Genomic DNA, 20,211 nt, shown 5'->3' with positions numbered 1-20,211 from the left:
ATCGTAAGAGAGCCACTCACCGGGTTCGGGACCGGGCTCACGTGGTTCACAGTACGCACTCCCTTTTCGTTACGATTCTTAACCATGATTAATCGCAGAAGCAGGCGGGTGAAAGCAGCCGGCACACACTCGGCTGAAGAGGGCATAGAGGGTGTAAGGAAGAAAGGCAGCACGCGAAATCGAGCAATGGTGTGTAAGGAAACGGGAATGCCTGTACGGTGCAAACACACCGAAACCAAACGGACGATAATCGAAGTGTAAGCATTAATGGAAAGCTGCTGTGTAAGCAAAGTGAAAATAAACATTGTAGAAAGAGAGCTCTCTTCGGGGTAGGTTTCGATTCCTTTTCCGCCCCATTCTTATGCCGGTAGACGTGAAGCGGCTTTTTTCTGTTGCTCTGAAGGAAAGCAATACAAACACATTGAACGTACCCATCCTGTCGGATGTATAATAAGCCGAGCGGGCTAATGCTTTGATTTGTGGTAGTATTTTCATGACGCTTATGCTGCATAACCTGTTACGGCACCAAAGCTCATATTTACATTACATTTCATTAGAGCGATCTAGAAGATTAATGGTTCCTTCAAAACAAACAAGACGACGCAATGCCTCTAAATGATCGGTCAATAAACTATTACGCTTCGACGCGCTCAAAATCACGCGCGTAATCCTTTTCAGCCAAACCTCCGCAGTGGAAACAGTGTCCCCGCTCGATGGAACAGTTGGCTGTCAATTTAATTAGATCCGTAATCTTTCAAATGACAGTGAAGCTGTACCACTCTCCACCAGCTTTCATGCTAAAGATGCCCATTGTTGACCAGAAACAGCGACTTAGAGAGGCCTTGCTTCAGCATCATTAATTGTATTACGTCCCTAAGGAGGGGCAACCCACGACCCTCAACCACTCACTAGGTCTCAACCACCTTTTAAAGCCCGCGCTTAACGATTGTCTGGTGTCTGGTGGGCGTTTGGAACATTAAAGCTTCCCAAAAAAAGCTCTCCCTTACATGGATTCTATCGGTCTTTGCAGCTTACCATTTCCTTCTCCGTTCTTTTGGGGGTAATGAAATTTTCATTTCCTTAAGTTCGAGTGGAGCTTCACAGACACAAACACAGCTTCAGTCGGAATGAATGAACGAATCGTGTTTGGTACGTGCCAGGCACTACAGTGCTTTTAGCAAAATCCCTTGAGACCAGCAGGAAGTGAAAGAGGAAAAGAAAGAGAAAGAAGTGAAACAGTAGAACTTTCTTTCCCAAAACGAATAGAGAATGGAGGGTTGTTAGACATATACACTACAGAAAAAAGAGGCTGAGAACACACCCAATAATAAAATGGCATCATAAAATGGTGAAACTTACAAACACTCACACGCTCGTCTAGTTCGTGTTGGTTGCGCTGGGCGGGACGTACTACTCCACTAAAGATGGCGATTTTACACAGCCAACTTGTATGCCGACCTCTGGTGGCTTTTGATTACGTGGCAGCAGCGCCAGTTCCGCCAAACGAACTCGGGGGGAAGAGGTCGGTTTCTCTATCACGAGCACACACACACAAACAAGGGTTGGCGGAAATCACACCGCACAACAACGGACGCGCGGAACGTTTGCAAAACTGACACTGCCACTTGAACTAAAGCGCTCCGTCCCAGACAGCGCGGGCACTCCGGGTTCGACCTTCGAAACCACGGCACTGTACACTTAATCATACGTTCGCGAAACACACACACAGGACACACTCAGGCACGGCTCATTTATGCACCCACGTACTAAGCACACTCGCGCACACAATAGCGCCCGGAATGAATAATACCGGACGTCCAGATTCTTCTCACTTCTTGCTGTGCCCACGCGCTGCTTCCGGAGCCGTGTAGACTCCCAACCGCACTGATGGTAAAGGATTACTCTAGCCACCCGCCCTCTCACCCCACTACTACTGCACACTACTCCCTCAATTTCACCACCACTCCTTCGGATAGGCTTTAAAGACTCTCCAGTGGAGAGTAAAGCCACCACTGAACCACTGAAGAAGCTGCGAGGCGCTAAGAGGTCGACAACGCACCTCGACGACGAACCAACGACTACTGAGATCCGTGCGTAGCTATGTCAGACGCAACCGACTTCCGCAATCGAGCGCTACAAGATGCGCGCTACCCGCGCTACAACCTTACACTTTCACCCCTATCCACTGGCCGTTGGCGCCGCCGCTGCGATACTTCCGGAGGCAGGCGGCGACCAGTTGCGATAAAATGTGACACACTTTTTTGCACCCATCGGATGCGAAGAACAGAAAGAAGAACATGCTGGCTGCCCCCGCGACGAACGGAGGCGATGGATGGGTGTGCAAAGTTCTCACGCACCACTCCGACTGGCCCACCAGCTGTCCGGTATCGTTCACCACTGCTCCGATTGCCGGCTTGTTGTTGGAGGCTTTGCCGAGCAAACCTGTTATCAACAGTGCCGGGTTAACAGTGCTGCACTGGCCGAAACTATGGTAGATCGTTCGGACGACTGCTGCTGCTGTTGCCTGAATGTAGCTCTACCGACTGGGTGCCGGTTACGAAATTTGCGGTTAAAGTTGTACGATGTGATTAGATGAGTAGTGCAAAGAACGCGCGAACCTTTCTGCTACAGCCGCAAACAACTGAACACGATGTGCACGTTAATCATCACAGTAGCATGGGGCGCACAACATGACAGCTGTTCTATGTTGAATGGCGTTTTGGTTAACGTTTTCTTTACGAGCGAAAACAACCCAGCAGGCGTTGATGCTGTTTTTTCGTTGCTTTTGAAACGACCGTTGCTTACGGTCCCGCTAACGACGTGAAATTATTTTAAGCAAAACTCCTCAGTTTGCAGGTAAATTACCTTTTCACTTACTAGACTTTGCCAAAAAGAGTAGCTACACAACTCAGCTACTTATAAAGCACCAAAAGAGAGCAATGTTTACCTCGGTCCGTATGTTTATAAATAAACAGTCGCGAGTTTTCCCCCCTCTACAAACTCAAACCGTTCCTTTCTGTCCCACTTAAAAGTGCCACTTTGCTTGTTCCACTTGTCACACTGCTTGCCGGCAATCAAACACACTCACTCCGCTCGTTCACAGTTCCCTTCGCTTCCGGTAAATCCTTCTGGTGGTGCGTGTCTTTTACTTCCCTACTTACTTTACCTTGCTTCAATCTTTGACAGGTTGGAGGGACACACGTTGGGGGCAGAGCAGATTTAAACTTTTACGCTCGCCTTTGCTGCTGCTAACTTATCTGCCTGGTTCACCTGTTTTGGGCAGCCTTCCTTCCCAGCATGTGACACATTCCGGACGGTGAACCTTTTCGTTCGTTTTTTTTTTTTCGTTCCTGCCCTGTTTTGTTTTCAATTTACCACCGCTCGAACTGTAAGCACCAACTGGGTAACTCGATCAAAAAAGTTTCACCTTATGAGGAAGGTGGTTCCTTCCGCCTTATACTTTCACCGTACGCCTGCCTTCTCGACCTGCCCGCTGGACGAATGTGTCGCGGAACTGGCAGCAAAACAGTACGTCTACTACGATCCGATGGGATGAATAAAGCACTCGCGGAAAAATCCACTCCACTTTGCCCACAAGCTGCCACTGCGAACGCTAGCAACGCAACGACTCAACTGATAGCGAGCGCGTGCGAGTTGCATCGTTTTTGTTGCGCTTTGGTACGCAGAGCAGCCGCGAAAGGCGTTCATGCGTGTTCCGACTCGAAGGACCAAGCTCAGATGAACCGTCGGATGAACACCAACAAACGGAGTCGAGCCCGAGCGGGAAATGCTTCATTTTTTCTCCTCCGTTTCCCACTGTGGGTCGATTTTGTCACGTCGCAGGATAAATTCACTTTTGTTCTCTCTCGCTCTCTCGGGTTTTGTTCGGCTTTTCGGTAGCGGTGCTGTTGCACGACACTTTAATATCGCACTGTTGGGAAACGTTCATTCGTGAACTTTGTCCCCATGAATTACGCTCCTTCGTTTGCGTTGTTTACGTTCGCTCGAAGTCCCAGCGTCCTAGAAAAAGGTCGCAATCGTTGGGAGCGCTTTTTCATTTTTGCTTCGTTTATTTGCTCCTTCCACAAAACCCCTCCCATACACCCATACGCCACAGACAGCACATCAAAACCGATTCCAATCCGGCAGCAAAGGTGAATAGCGTACGCGGGCGTGTACAAAGTCACGGTGCTCAGGCTTTCCTGGGCATTGCAGTGATGCTTGGAAGCTGGTGTTGTTGTTGTTGTTCTTGGCGCTCTTGTCAGCCTCGAGCTTTATGTTTGTTTTAACGATGCTTTGCGGAGAAAGGCGGGCAAGAGTTTGCCAGCTGCCAGCCACCTTCAGGCATGCGGAGAAATATTTGAAATCCTGATTGAACCCGACAACCGTCTACCTATGCGAAGCGATCGCCTATTTTATGGCCCACATCCCGGTTCGAAGTAGCGTCTGTGGCACTACTAAACTCTCGGCAGCTTGAATCAGCAGCAGACCTCTTGCGAGCTTGTATGCTGCCGGCGTAATGAGATGAGGGCGGGAGAGAACGGTGGCAGATTGCACGGAACAAAGTCATCAAAGTTTTTAGTTATTCATAACACGTTGTTTTTATCGGGCAAGTAGAACGAAAGAGAGTGAGTCGTAAAAAAAACGAACTAATCCGTTCTTAGACAACAGCAACGGCTTAATCCACCACTTGCAGGATGCTGGCAAACGATAGCTACTGCTTGCTCCCCCAGGCCAATGTTTCCACAAGAGCACAACATTTTAATCTTCTTTTCTAGTAACTTCTCGTACACACGGTAGTCAGCCCGACTCATGTGCCACGTACTCATTTCGATTTCGCAAATCGAACACAAACAACCTGAGGGGAAATTGCCGTAAAAAATGCTCCCCACACACACACACACACACACACACACACACACACACACACACACACACACACACACACACACACACACACACACACACACACACACACACACACACACACACACACACACACACACACACACACACACACACACACACACACACACACACACACACACACACACACACACACACACACACATACACACACACACAGGGCTTCCAGACTGATTCCTGAAGCATAAATAGCGTACGTTCGTGTGAGAAAAGCTTTTCCCAGTGCGTCATATTGCAGACACTCGGGATTTGCAGAGCACCTCGAGCAAAGGGACACACATGTGAAAAGTAAAAATAAACAGCTATACTGGCTACCTGTTTTGTACCGGTAAAGCTAGTCACGAGAAAAACACGGAACCGAGAGTGAACGTGAAATCGGTATAGAATTACTTGATCACAGAAGCCAATGCCGGGTGCAGATCGTTAGAAGAAGCTTACGTTACGCACTTCACTTTCAAGACACACGGTCCGATGTGTGCTGTCCTCCAGCACAGACATCGTTAAGTGATTACGACCTGCTACCATCTGGTAGAGCTACCAGCGGCGAACGCCCATGATAACGAAAGCATCAAAACACCCAACACAGCATTAAGTCGAACCGTAAGGTAAGGTATGGCAGCGCTTAATTTACTCTTATTCTATCCCGACCTGATGTGCCGCTCGATTGTGACATCGAAATCAGACTCTCGGGATGGCTCTTAATCTACCATCTTCACCAGGCCTCTGGCCCTTATGTCTATCCACTATAAACGCGTATACGCGTACAGGTGTATATACTTTGCCACCTCCTCCCCTCCCACCCCATTAAGACGTTCATTTGAGCGCCCTCATCAGCGTCATATTGCTCCTTGGAGAGCAAAAGTGTGCCGGGCTCTTGACTTCGAATGGAACAGCTTGTGCGTGTGTGCGTATATACATCCTGCCACACTGACAATCCGCTTAGCTGCAATGACTCAATTTTCCATTCCCTCTTTGCCTTCCCAGCGCCGCTTCCGCATGCCGGAATGTGATGTGATTTTTTTGGCAACCTCTTCGGACAAGCACATGGTAAGCGGCTTTTTTTTGAGTAGCATAGAGTGGTAGGGCATCTCAAGTGGGATAGGTAAGTAACGATTCGGAGATTTTATCACCTCGCTAGATTCATTAACCGTGATGAAGCTCGGATAAATATAGCAGCTTCCGTTCCACACACCGGTCGGTGCCGGTTTATTGTTGCAAAGTCAACGAGTCTATCTTTTGAATGGTTTTCCTGCACCGAGCGTGGGAAGTGAGTTTTATTTCGCTTTTAGTAATGATATAAAATAGATTGGCTTTAGAAAAATCAACGAGGCAGTATACAATCTTGCTCAAAAGAGGAACAATCAACCATTGGGAGAGCGCCTGAAGAGATAAGGTGTACTAAGGCATACCATAAAAGGGCATTTGATGTGCGCATTGCATACCTTTAGGCGTATTTGTAGAAAGTGCCTTTACAAAGACGCTCTATTTCTCTTTTATCGTTTTTCTTTTCGCAAATATTTCTTTTAAATCCTATTTTTACTCTCTTACCCATTGTGCGCTTTCTGTTAGTCTATATTTAGGCGTAAACAATTTGACAACCGATCATTCAAGCATCAGAAATGTTGTTCAAAATCCGGCTTTAGTTACACTATGCTCTGTACAATTGTTACGAACATGAAAACCGTCCAGCAAAGAGCAAATCGTTACCCTCCAAAAAAAAACGTCATAAAAAGGTCGGATATTGTTACGCTGGTTACGCCTCGGGACAAACCGGGCCATAAATCGGCTCGTAAATCGTTGGCTGTCCCGGTGACGCTAATAAATTCGCAAAACAACCAACCCACTCCCCCCCCCCCCCTTTCTCCCAAATCCTTTGTTTTGGGTGGCACTGTTCGTACAACAACAAGCCAAACCTCCACGCCAAAACAAGCGTCCCGCAAACAGTGTGCCTAATTAAGGTAAAAGCTTTCCTGCCAACTACCTGACACAGCTAGCGCAAGACGCAAGATGACCTAATGGAATCGTTCAGCACACAGCCCGAAGCAATGACTTGAACGGTGTTACCATCCCCTTTTATTGTGCGTACTTACGCAGTTTTACAGGACCTCGGCTTTGGGGCGTGTTTCTGTCTGTGTGTCAGTGTGTCTTATGGTCATGGTCATGGTTTTACCTTTCCCGAGGTCGTTAAACAGTGGTAACAAGCGAAACGGATAATTAAGCAGCTAGCGGCCGCAAGCGCAAACCCCGCGCTGTAATCTAATGCCTGAAATCAACAACAACCTTCGTAAGACGCCGACCGTTGCAGAACGCGGTACCGCACGTGGGCGAAAAATTCCCTCGAATGGTAAATTAAAATTTCATCTTATCATTTCACATTCAATCGTTCTATCCACACAAAAGGGTATATTCATATTCATCGTTGTTTATTCCCCCGTTATGGCCCTAATAGGGTATCCGTTCTGGAATCTTCCAAGACCACTTGAAAGCAAATGAAAAGAGCGTCATCAGGATTCTCTCGTTTGGTTTCCCAGTTCCCAGGCGCTACGAACGCGCTGCTAATGCTGATTTGCCCAACTGCGTAATTAAGCTACCGCTAATGTTCAAAAGCTCATTATTTTACGGGCCATAAAATTTATCTCCCGTCCCGCACACCAAAAAACTTGCCCACCCGACGACGACTGCAGCGTACACCCGCGGGTGCCGTAAGGGGTTATGCAGCCATTTACCGTCGAGCTAATGTGTCGTTAACGCGTTTTCTGTCTTTGGGTAGCAGCTGCTACGGGATGTGATGGTGTAACACTAAAGTGTGATAGTTTCTTAGCGTAAAGCTCACCTTAATGTGTTATGGTGATGGTGCATTAGCTCGAGAGTTTGCAACCAGAATCAGTGCTTTTCATGGTAATTAATTATAATTACTGGATATTTGAAAGCAACTGCAACATACTGTTCTCGTTAAAATGTGTTAATAATGTCTTAAATTATTGGTTATGACTTCCACAAACGATGGTTAAAGTCTTCTAAGCCAACTATCCAACCAACCGATCGAAACAGTTCATTTACGCCTTTGAATTTTCCTCCCAAAGCTGCATCGCTCTACACTCACAACAACTGTATCTGTCGTCTCTAAATTTGCTCTAGTCACGTACCCAGTTTTCATCACGATAGATAGTGTGTACCCCTGTGAATGGAACAGAACGGCACGTACCACACATAGTAGAGTCTATCCGCTGCTATTGCCATAAAATCACGACCATTCAATCATCACCATCACCATTTTCGATGTTGCTACACCTTCCGCTCTGCCCACAGACACTCAGGCAGGCCTACCCAAAATGTCCTACCGATAGAACACCGTACCAATAGACCTTCCCTCCATTCGACCCATTACTGTCACCCATGTCGGAATGTCCATTGACCATTTTCTTATTGATCACGTTGCTTACGCTGCACCGCTGAACGGGGGCCAACACGCTTACAAAACTATCAGCACAGCGAAATGAAGAGCACGTTTTTGCAGGGCAGGCAGGGTGAATTCCGGTGAAAAATAAACTGCCCGTAGGACGGAGGATGGCTTCAAAAAAGGATGAACAACCGTACCATAAAATAAAGCAATTAAAGTGAACGATTTATGCTAACCCGTATTGGATCCAATTTCGGGAGTAGCATTAGGGGTGGGAAATATGTTTTACCGTTCAGTTCGAACGCTCCAAGGCAAGATTCGGAGAAAACCATTAAGCTGAAATAGACTGCTAGACAAGATTGAATGGGAAGCTATTACTTCTATCGAACTAGCATTGAATTATGACGTTAGATGTGAGGGATTTGGAGCAGAGATAGGTTTTCGAGGGGTGAAGGGGTATATTTTATGTATCCCATTTTCTCTTTTTTATTGCACACCATTTTTGCTTTCACTAGGGGTTATTTTGGAAGCTGTTTGGGTCTATTATCAAACATCTTTCGGGGCCTTTGACACATGGCTTTGTTTTGAAGAGCACAGAAATCGAAAGATTTATAGCTTATGAGTCATGTGATGTCTAACGAAAGCTTTTGAAAAAAGCTTGTTTTATATGTTAATTTTCCTTCGGAACGATTTCAATTCTATTCATAGCATATCCCATCTCCAATGAAACTTATGGCATAGCTTAAGAAAAGTTTCAGTGATTCCTTTTTTCATGATTTCATGCATATTTTGCTCACAAATCCCAAATCCTTAGCATACATCTCCTCTAGAGTTAAGACATTCCAAGTAGAAATGTTCTATTGGCCGTAATCTTACGTGACACTTGATCAGCACCGTCTGTTACAGGGTTTCCTGAGGATTTGTTATCTATTTCTAGAGCTTATTGGTTTAAAAACAGTTTAAAACTCGTAGAATGAATTCAAACACACACAAGAACATATCTACATTCCTGGAGAAACCCTCGTATTGGTATTGGTTATAGTGTGATTTTTGAAATCTTTTCTTACTCTGACCATGTACCAGCGATGACCCTTGGAACTTTAACCACGATATTCAACAAAGCAATAAACATTCTTAGAGCTCTTCTTATCTAAACACTGTAAAAGTAAAATATTCACATATGGAGTAGAAACAAGCCTCAACCTTGGTACCTAATTCTTCCAGCCATTACTGAACACGTCCTATGCTGCTGATGTTACAATCTTTCTTTCTTACCATCACGACCGTATCATGTTCGCATAAGTTTTCTAAGTCCGTATCGGAATCATATCATGTCAATTTGCTTTGCCTTGTCGCACGATGGCATCAACGTGTCACATTCTCACACCACACATTATACGCCTCCCCCGCCCCACCCCGTGTCCGCTTAACTTCCTAATCAAACTAGACACAGGGCGTTCGCAACACTAATGGGAAGTTTCTTTTCGCTTTCGCTTGCCAAGCCATCCCGACTAGAACGGTGACTCCGAGGACACACACACACGCACACTTCGTATCGTTCTCTTCGTCAACTTTCTCCCACCCACACGACCGCCCGACCGAGAAGGGGGATTTTCTCGTCATTTCGGTGTCACACTCAATTTAACAAATGTGTAATGTCGTAATGTCACTGCGCGTAGGCGCGTTACAGCCCCTCACCCCCACCCCCCCTCGTTGTTACACCCAGTGGCAGCTGCTGGTACCACTTTCGTGTCCTGTGACCCCCCCGATACGTTTGCTTCCGAACGCACTGAGCGTCAAGTGATTAATTCACGGGAGCTTGCGGTGCTTAAATTTACCACCGCACAACAATCTGATTACATTAAATTTGACACCCCTTTAGCACGCTTCCCTTTCGTTCGATGACACGTTGCTCACGCACAAGAGTACAAGCCAGACACACGTTTTGCGAGAATGATTGCTTTATTTTGTGTTTTTTGTTTTTGTTGTGGGTTTTCAGAGGAGGAGAAGAGCGTGGAAGAAGCTTGTGGTACAACCCACAACACCACAGTCTTGTGTGAAGGTGCGTCACCAAAACACCACAATCAACACACACACACATTTCTAAGCGTTTTGTGGTGTACATTTTAGCGCACACACAGAACGTGTTGAGCAGGCTGGAGGGTAATAGGCGACCGCTTTTGAAGTGTCATTGCTGCCTCGCTTCAGCTGCTCTAGGGGGCTTTGGGACACGTCCCGCATGCATTTCAAAAGGAAACACACCCGCCCAACAATCATTTTCTAAGGATTAGAAGCTTTTGGTACGAGGAAAAACCTGTCATTATTGTTTCTTCAATGCGAAAGTAAGCTCTTTTGATGCCTTAAAAGCTGTTGAAAATATAGGTGTTACATAAGCGAGGCCACAACAAATACATTGTGGACTTGAACATGTTTTGAGATGAATTCACACACTTGAAAGCAATTTGATAAAAAAAAATCTTATATTTTTGAAGAGCTTTATGAACATCAAACATCATAAAGTAGTATGTGTCCATAGTTAGCATCTTCACACGACATTACTTTAACACGCTGTGGCTGATGCTGCCCTATGTCTTGCGGCGCACCAAAGTGCTTCAAAATATTTAATTATGCCATCATAAAAATATGCAATAAATTCTACACCATCCGGCGACTGTCATACCCTCCCAACACTCCATTGGAGAATGTGACCGAACAAGCAAAGTCAATGAGCTGACAACGGCGCGGCGGCCACGCTGAGCAAATGTGTGAATGATCTGAGAGACGTTTGAAAGACACTTTTTTTCTTGACTGTGTGTGTGTTTGTATGTAGCTAGAGGAGATCTTCGAACAGAACACGTACCGACATTAAATCCCAACCAAGATCGTAAGAATTGAAAGCAAAGGGGGATCATAAATAGTTGAACAAGTTTTACCGAAAAGCGTCGCAACGCGGGCGTTGGTTTTGATGGAGATGGTTTGCAGTTTTACGACCCGTGTGTGTTGTGGCCAGACCAGCGATAAATAATCTGCTCTGTTCGAAAGGACGTTTTAAAACTATAAGCTTTTTTATTATAGCACATGACACAACGTTAGTGGAGGTTAATGTGCCATGTTTCGAAGATGTGACATGAACTTTTGGTTTCTCCCATTTACGAGGCACGGGTTTTCTGCGCTATGGATGACATGCATTAAAGTGCTTTAGCTGTTTCCTAGAAATATAAACCATTTTATTTCGACAGACCTTTTCTCAAAAACTAAATTAACTAAATTGCTGTGCTTTATGTGGCAACATGTTTATCCTTTTTTTCCTATTTACAGCCCTATTGAAGCTTTCTCTAAAGCATCAGTTCAACAGAAAACGATTTAAATTCTGTCAATCCGAGGTGCTCCATTTATTCTCAACTAATGCAACCCCTTCGCCCGGCATTCGAGTATCCTTCGCTTCCCCTACTGCTCGACTAGTCCCTAGTTTAGGCAACGAAATAGTAATGATGTCGGTAATCCCCTTGCTGCTACCCAATTCTAGCGCTTAAGCCTTCTTTATCCCACCCTGTGCGGACCCTTTTCGCTTCAATCCTATCGCCGTTCCCATCTGGGCGGAAGCGAAATGATACACAGCGACGGTAAAAGGAAAACACGCAACCCCCCTTCCCACTCGGTCCGAATTCGTTCTCATCATCATAGTCATGATCGTAGGAAACGATCAACGTCATTGCACCTCGCACCCTTTCGCCACTGGCACTATCCTTACCACCCCAATGACACATGAGGAGAGTGACAGGCAAATCTCATCCGAAAATCCAATTTCTTTCTCGTCGCAGACAGTGCATCCGAACGGCCGACGGGTGGTGTGAAAAGAGAGGGGTTTTATTCCAGCTCGTGCAGCTCGTCCAGCAATCGTCTTCCTGCCGGCCAGTCAGAACCATTTTTCCGGGGAAACCACCGAAGGAACCGCTAAGCCACAACAACCCATTTCACAATCCGTTAACCTTCTGTGCCCATCCGTACTGGACGGCTTCACTGTCTAGATAGGTTCAAGATTTGGTGCAAACAAAATTGTACATTCGAAATGGGAAATGTGATGCTGCAGGGAGGAAAAAATGGGAAACGCAACGCATGACGTTGCCATTTTAGTTTTCGTCCAGTCCAGGCTGTAAAATTGAGAGCTTTTTTTTTGCTCGGAGAAGCATTTGGCGATTGGCATTCTTTTGATGGTCAATGCGCCGTTTGGCCGGGTTGTTGTGGCCGCTCTAAAGAAGGGCAAGAATTGGAAATGTTTCATTAATGGTTTCTGTGGCTTACCCGGTGCTTAAACGCAAATGATCCAATAAACAGCAAGCTATAGTGTGGCAAAATTGATCTAGAGCGGTCAGAATAGCATAAGTAGTTTGCTACGTCGGGTTTCGCACTAATCCCGTATAGAAATCTTGAATGAATCTGTGTTTTATGCACCATTTACTATTCCTAGATGTGTTGGACTACATTACAGGGATTCAAAATGATCCTAATGATATTGAAACAACTAATTCCTAATTAATGTTTTTCATCCAAAGGTCTTGAATGAGATTGCTTTGCATTGCATACTTTTAGGAGCATATTACCACATTTGAGTTTAGTTAGCATTGAGATTGCATTCTTTTAGGCGTTTATTATACTCAAATAAAATATTGCATCCACAATTGCATACTTTAGAGGGTTATTCATCTTAACCACACACGATTGTAGCATCATTTAATATGTGCAATACAAAATGCGTTTGAATAATTTATCTGAAGTTTGTTTACGAAATATTACCATGTACCTTGTACCTTTCCTCAAACAATACATTTCCCCTCTCTGCACGCTGAGAGCATTTATAATGGATTACTTTCAACGGCAAAGTTAGACCATCCGCATTGTTTAACCATTTTTCAATGTACCGAGCTCACAAACAAACGGTCAGCACAATACCTGTATGGAAAGATCATAAATCTGATTCCGGTGCTCTCCGTGCTGGAGTCACCAAATGTATACGATTTCAATTATTGCACATACCGTACGAAACATGAAAAAGCTCTTCTTGGTGCTCCTGTTGTTAGTTGTAGGGTACAGTTCTGAAAGGCTCGTACACTCATGAAAAGTACGACGGTCCAGCAGGTACCGTGTTTTTCCTACCCAACTTCCGGAGTACAAGCACTCGAACAATGGGAATTGTTACCGTCGGATCGGATTGAAAAGTTAGACTAATCTCACAAACACATACACACACACACGCGCGCAAACGCACTCACATGGGCTTCCTAAGCCTCTCTGCAAGGTTTTATGTCCCAACATCCGTTTAGTGTTTTTCAGCCATAGACAGGTTTTGCTGTTGACCGAGCTCTCGTCCACTTTCTTAGCTCTCGAGCCCTGGCTGTGCTGCATAAATGTCACAAAGAGTGTCTCAGTGCTATCTATACCTCCAACGCCTAACCTGACACTGTCCCAAACTCGGTGATAAATGGCCAACGGATGAGCCAAAGCGGACACCGTACGTAGGCAAAACGATTAAATCCCGGGGAGTGATATCTCACCTTTAACTGCTTAACGTGCACCGAGACGCCTCCCCGGAGGCTTTACTGCCTCTATGTGCAACGAGCGCACCGAGGGAGGAAATTTCTCACCAGGGAACCTACGCGTCGAGTGTCGAGGAAACAATCGCACCCGGTGTGTACATCTAAACTATGCCACGCTGGCTACACAACCTCCCCCAAAGCAAGCACATTTGCATTTGCACAAGATAGTCGCACACTCGCACAGGGACACGTATGTCCGTGTCCTTGCGCTTGCTTCCTCTCGACCCATCATGACCTCAAAAAATTGCATCCAAATCTTTGTCCCAGGGTGACCATTCTGGGCCACTAAAACGTGCATAACTTCAACCCGGCCGGCGACGAACAAAAAAATTGGTACGATGCTCATCGCACATAAATTCATCCCCAGAGGAAGGGACTTCGAAAAACGGAACCTACTCGCCCTAAATGAGTGAGTGAGTGAGTGAGTGTACGTCGGATAGTTTACATATGGTGCTTTGGTGTGGTTGGTCGCTGATGCTGTCCGTGACATTTAGTTGCTGGTTGGTTTTGACCGCAAAACTCGACGACAAAACTTGCCTTTAAAAACGGAGCGAACAAAAAAAATGATGTGTGTCTGGTGTTTTACCAACGGGCTCTTTTTTGCACATGGAAATTTTACTACGGCTTACAGCAACGCAAAACTTTGGCACTGAATAATCGAGCGTACAAAGCTAACGAAAAAAACAAACGGCCGAAACGAAGCTACTAACTGCTGAGCCGTGCAAATGTCATCGCCAAATTTGCACATGATTTATGATGGTGCAGGTTTTGGAGTAAAACTTTTCTACACTTTACACACGCACACACACACACACGTTGCCGTCTAGGAAATATCCCTCTCATGTAGGATATAATTTTGCAGCATTGGACAACCTGCAGGCAAGCATGAAATGTACCCATCCTGTGAAAGTTTGTTCCTGTGACGGTTTTTTTTTCCATATTGCATTGGAGTTCGTTTGTAATCCCACACAACCGACCCCGTACGACACATTCGGTGGAATCGATCAAAAGTTTCAAATTTGAATCTCATCGTTTTACGAGGGCAGAAAATAGCTTCCCTCGTTGGAAACGATGGATGAGCTTTTTTATTCGTTGATGCATGGCCGATGTCACCCTAGTGCCAATATACGTTGTCTCAAAAAAGCGAAACATTGGCAGAAGGCGTGAAACAGGGAGCAAACACGACTATCGCGACATGTACGATGAAAGCAGACATTCAAGATATGGGTAGAGTTTTTACTGCGTGGAACTATACGGAAAAAAGACGATTGTTCGAAATGCTTTGTCAGTTGCGAAGTGAAGCAAAGCATGGACTCAAAAATCGTATAATTTTGGGTGTTTTGTTCTATTTTACCTAAAGAATTGGTAATAACAGCTACAGAAAAATAATGAAACGGTTAAAGGAGCAAGTACACAGAATGAAGATAATCACTTAAAAGTAAGAAACACATGAAAAGGGCAGTATTGTTTTGCTTTTATAACATAACATTATTGGTTGACACTTTGCTATTGAACGATTTTTCGTTCAAAGTGATTAATAAACAAACATGCGCAATGAAATAGGTTTTTTCATTCTATACATATCTTTGCGTTTAACACGGCCTTGAATTTGTAATTAAGTTCACTGTTCCATAACTTTAGGCGCACTCTTTGAAGCTAAGCTGGCGAAATTTTTATCGTTTGTAGTATTTTTGTATTGCAGATTATCTACTTTCAGGCGGTTTTGCTTTTCCATAACAGTATTTTTTATTCAAACCTGGGCTTTATCTCGTATAAAATAAAAGCATTAATACGGAAACAGAAAAAAACCTCATATTTTTGCTATTACTTTCATTTATCCCTTGTGTTAATGTACGCCTAACCGTTGAAACTACAGCTTTCACATATTATCCCTACATTGACTCCACCGAAAACGAACAATGCGAATAACAAACTAACCTTGCGAGACGACCAAAACACCCACAGCTCGAAAAAGTCGAAAAAGCGTAACGACAACTCAGCGTACAGCGAACCGGTCAACTGTAGGCGCACGAACAGCGCTCTGAAAATAAAAACAAACTTTCCCTTTTTTTCTCACTCACCAGCCAGCCAACCAACCGTCTCCCATACCCTCGCCACATGTGTCCACGGCCATGTTTTGCTTGTTGCGAGAGGCAACTTGTTTTTGTGTTTCAGCTTTTTACTTCATTCATGCGCCGGAGCTTTGTTTCCAGGGGTACGAAAAACATCGGCCCACCGACCCGTGACGGGAATATTTGTGTGCGGAACCGTTTCCGTTTTCCGGGCACTTTCCAGCGAACCGTCCGGTTCGAGACTATCGTAAGCATCGTCTAAAATCTCGGCAACAATTTGTGAGCTTGATTGCGAGGCGGAGCATTTTCTGCGCAGGCAAGGAAGGCAGCGAACGGACCCAGGTCATTGTAGGGCAAACTAGTCGTCCTACGATGCGACGGACTCATATTTGCAGCCGAGCGCCTGGGTCTGCTTGTGCTGTTCGCAGCTTGTTTGGCAAACTGTCAACTCAAATTTCCGTCTCCTCCTTCTGCTCCTCGTGCTTTAACTGCCTCGACTGGCTGACTGAACGGTTTCCCGGATCTTTCGGTCAGATGGAACCATAAAAATACCCCTCCGAACGATACCTAGGGATCAAGTGGCCCCGTGTATGATGCCGTAAAATCCATACACATATGAGCTCCCTGCAAAGCTGCAACACACCGGCAAGAGCGTAGTTAAGCGTTCTCGTACCTTTAGCAGTGCAGCGATGAAGCGGATGTTTTTTTTTGCTTCCCTCATTCTACAAAGCTAAACAAATGAGAGAACGTGAAGGATAGAGGCAAAGCAAATAAAAAGTCACCACTCCATCCCATCAGAAACCAGTTCGATGAAATTCCCATTTTGTGCCAGTAAATTCTACCTTACAACGACGCAACCCCGGAGATTGGTGGACTTTCATCGAACGAGTTTTTTTTTTAACTCCCACAGGGCAGAACCAATATTCCCAATATACACTTTTCCCGTTTTTTTTTTCACCTCCATCTATGCCCTGTTGTGTTTCATTTAATGTATGCAAGTGACATAAATTATGCCAGCGGGTACGGTATCGGGTTGAAGTGGGCATACACTTTTTGCACGCAAAACTGTTATGTAACCTTTCTCGCTCGTAACCGAAATTGGGTGGGATTTCGGGATGGCCACAGCCAGTTTTTGCTGGACCCCGCCCTGTGGAGATGTAGTGGATTGTTGCTTTACTATTCTGTTTCTGCCTTCTTCACTTGCCCATCTATTAAGCTTTCAACGATCGTTTCTTTGTTGCGCGTAAGCAACAGGGAATGAAAATGTCACCAGAAAGGAAAAGCTATGAAGCCATCAAATCGAACGTGAAAAGAATTCCAGCCATGAATGTAAAGCACCCATTACGGCGTATGCTCTCCTCTTTACGAAGCACCTGCTGTAGCACCCGGGCAATGATTAATGTGCAACTTATCGGTGATTCAATTACACACCAACGCTACCTTCAACTATTCGCACCACATTAATTTACATTCCAGTCGTTTCCGGTGTTTGAGTTATGAGCTAATCAAATCTTTAATTACTTCTTATTCAACGCCACTGCGGTGCGGTTTTGCCGAGGCATGCCACGAATGTGCCATACACAGCACGCCATCAATCGTGGTCGGTTTTGAATAGAGCCTGTCAACAGATCCACACCTACTAGTCAAGGGTTGCGTTCGCTCGTTCGTTCTACCGACGCTTATAACGCTTAACGCTTAAACTTTCGCAAACCACTTTGTCCTGGCTGCGGTGCGGCGGATTGCCTATTTAATTGCCATTCTTAAGCAATCACAGACGAGGCAGGAGTGCCTGCAGTCTGTGACCTAAAACTTAAAGTGTTGTTTCACTTAACGGTGTGTAATTATCATCTCATAAATTAACGATTTAATCAGCTCGGGAAGTTTATCACCTTTCCGCATGCTCTGGTGCTTTGATGTTTTGATAGTAGAAATTTGCACGTAAATTTTGTATGACAGCAAAGGGCTGTTGAGGCTAATTATATTAGCCATTGAGTGCTGATTCTTTTGGAGCTAGGTAAGTATACATAAATTGGTTTCGTGAAAGCTCTTCTACTATAAAAGCTCTTCTAATATAAGCTCTTAGCTCTTCTAATATAAAGCAGAATGAAGTTCCTAAAGCTCTGATCGGATACAGTTTTATTCTAAAGCTAAATTCCGCTGCATTATCGCACCAATCATTCAGCATATTTACATCATAAATCTTGATGGGCACTCTAATCACGAAGCTAATGGACAAAAGATTCTTATACAGCTGATTCTGGTGGCATTAAGGCTTAAAATCCAGTAAAATCTGTTTTGTTGTAGTTGAGCCTTCTACATAGCATGCATCTTTACTATGCATTTAATAAACACCAGGCGTCTCCATGAGGATGTTGTAAGACACCAGGCGTCTCCAGCAGCCGCCTTAAGCCATAACGCAACCGACAAGCCATACGCCGCCAAAGAAGCCACTCTTGCGTAACGCATTTAATGCACTGCTCAAACACACGTCCCCCAAGTGCTGATAAAGAGATAATCATGAAGCAGCCCGCTCATCAATCACTTTCGCTCTCTTCATGGTTATCTCGTTTCATAATTTCGTACCAGCGTTCCGCAATGATGGAGAGCACCGATGGCAGTGTCAACTATTTGTTTCGTCGTTCTTGCAATCTATCCTCGTTCGCCCGTGTCCCTGCTTCACCGCCACATCTTACAGCCTCAATAAACACGTAGGCGGAATGTGGGACGGGATGGTTCACATTCATCGTCCGCCCGTCATTCAAGAGAGCCGTGCTTCGCTTCTATTAAAGCACGTAGCCGACCCTTCGGGCGATGGGACATCGAGGCACAACGACCGTCTTTTTCAGAGGCCCGGCAATACTCCGGCATGACAATGGCCTTCCGTTTTCTTGACTTTCGTACCGTTTGCGTTTGCTTCCGCCTTTTCACCCTTCGCCAATCCGCCTACACACACACACAGTCTTGCACACGGTTAAATCCTTGCAAGGAGATAATTTCGAAACAATGGCTGGCAACTGCGCCCAGCACAGAGTGCCTTGTGTCGGCTCAATCCACACAGAACGACACAGATAAATACCACACGCGGGACAGTGCGGGACAGCTGCGAACGGGTCACCGGCACGAACGCGCCCGGTTCGATATAAGCGAAAGTTTCGCCTCGGGGCACTCACAGCGAACGCCCACCTCGTTGTCTGCAGCGCCATTTGCTGCTGTTGACATTCTGACATCCGTCGGGATAGTCGTACCTCACGCCACTGGCTACGAAACGAAGCCGAGAAGCCCACTCTGCCGTGGCACCAATCCAGCAGCACCGAATACCGGTGTGAATGCGAAACGAGAAAGCTTCTTCCCGCTCGAGCCGCGCTTATGCACACCCTTCTGGCAATGGCGCACTGGCAGCAGTGACGTAGGACTGTTCTGTCTTAAAGATGTCTTAAAGAAGCAGAAACCTCGGCTTGCAATCATCATCACCATCATTGTCGTCGTGGTTCTCGTTCGTCAGTTTGTGTCTGTTTCGGATCCGGATCTCTGCAAGCGGCTTGCCTGCAGGATCCGTCCTACCACGCCTAATTAAATTCAGACGATCCTGCCGCCTGTCGTACGCTTGAATGCAGCTGCCAACCGTACACCGGACAGCGACACTTCTGGCCCGACGATGGATGAAGGTGACATTGTTGCGGGTGAAATCACGGCCACCTTCGGGCGCAGGTAGATAGCACAAGGAAGAAGCAAACGTTGCCGTCGGTTTCCTTTGATATGTATGAGGACAAAATTTAATTAGAAGGGAAAGAAATGCGCGTAATCTCGGATAAGAGTAAGACGGTAAGACAATTATTAAAAGTCGGAGGGAAGCCAGTGATATGAGTGCCAATTAAAACAGTCTATTGGCTGGCAGATGTGGCGTCTGTTAGGGAGAACTGTGAACGAAGAAAATAGTAGTTAAACGATTTCCAAAACAAACGTGTTGTTTTTATATCATGTTTACCTACACATTTGATGCCATAGTTTTGTGGAAAAGGATAAAGTATTATTTATAAGTTGCCCATATTCCTAACAGTATTAGAGGCAGTCTTATACATTCTAACTTAATTTTAATTACATCAAACTTAGATCTAAGTGCATTAAGCTCTAGATAACTTGCATATTAGATTGCTTTCGGTTGGATTAATTTCAATCCCATCTGAATCCTATCGGAATCCCTACATGTCCTTGAACTTTG

General features: G+C 45.4%; 1 protein-coding gene across 4 annotated transcripts in view; it reads right to left on the bottom strand.

Annotated features, from left to right (window-relative positions):
* LOC120893461 overlaps nucleotides 1-3,622 on the bottom strand; it is a 33,598-nt gene extending 29,976 nt beyond the window's left edge. For 2 of the 4 annotated variants that reach the window (XM_040295376.1, XM_040295379.1), the window contains exon 1: nucleotides 1,360-3,622. The gene's annotated coding sequence lies outside the window, so the exon portion shown is untranslated. Of the gene's footprint in view, nucleotides 1-1,035; nucleotides 1,145-1,359 lie in introns of those variants that run through there. The other 2 variants (XM_040295377.1, XM_040295378.1) reach the window with 2 other exon arrangements.
* Between the last annotated feature and the right edge of the window lie 16,589 nt (nucleotides 3,623-20,211).

Source organism: Anopheles arabiensis, chromosome 2, assembly GCF_016920715.1.
Source record: "Anopheles arabiensis isolate DONGOLA chromosome 2, AaraD3, whole genome shotgun sequence".
NCBI lineage: Eukaryota > Metazoa > Arthropoda > Insecta > Diptera > Culicidae > Anopheles > Anopheles arabiensis.
This window is presented reverse-complemented; position numbering and strand designations above follow the sequence as displayed.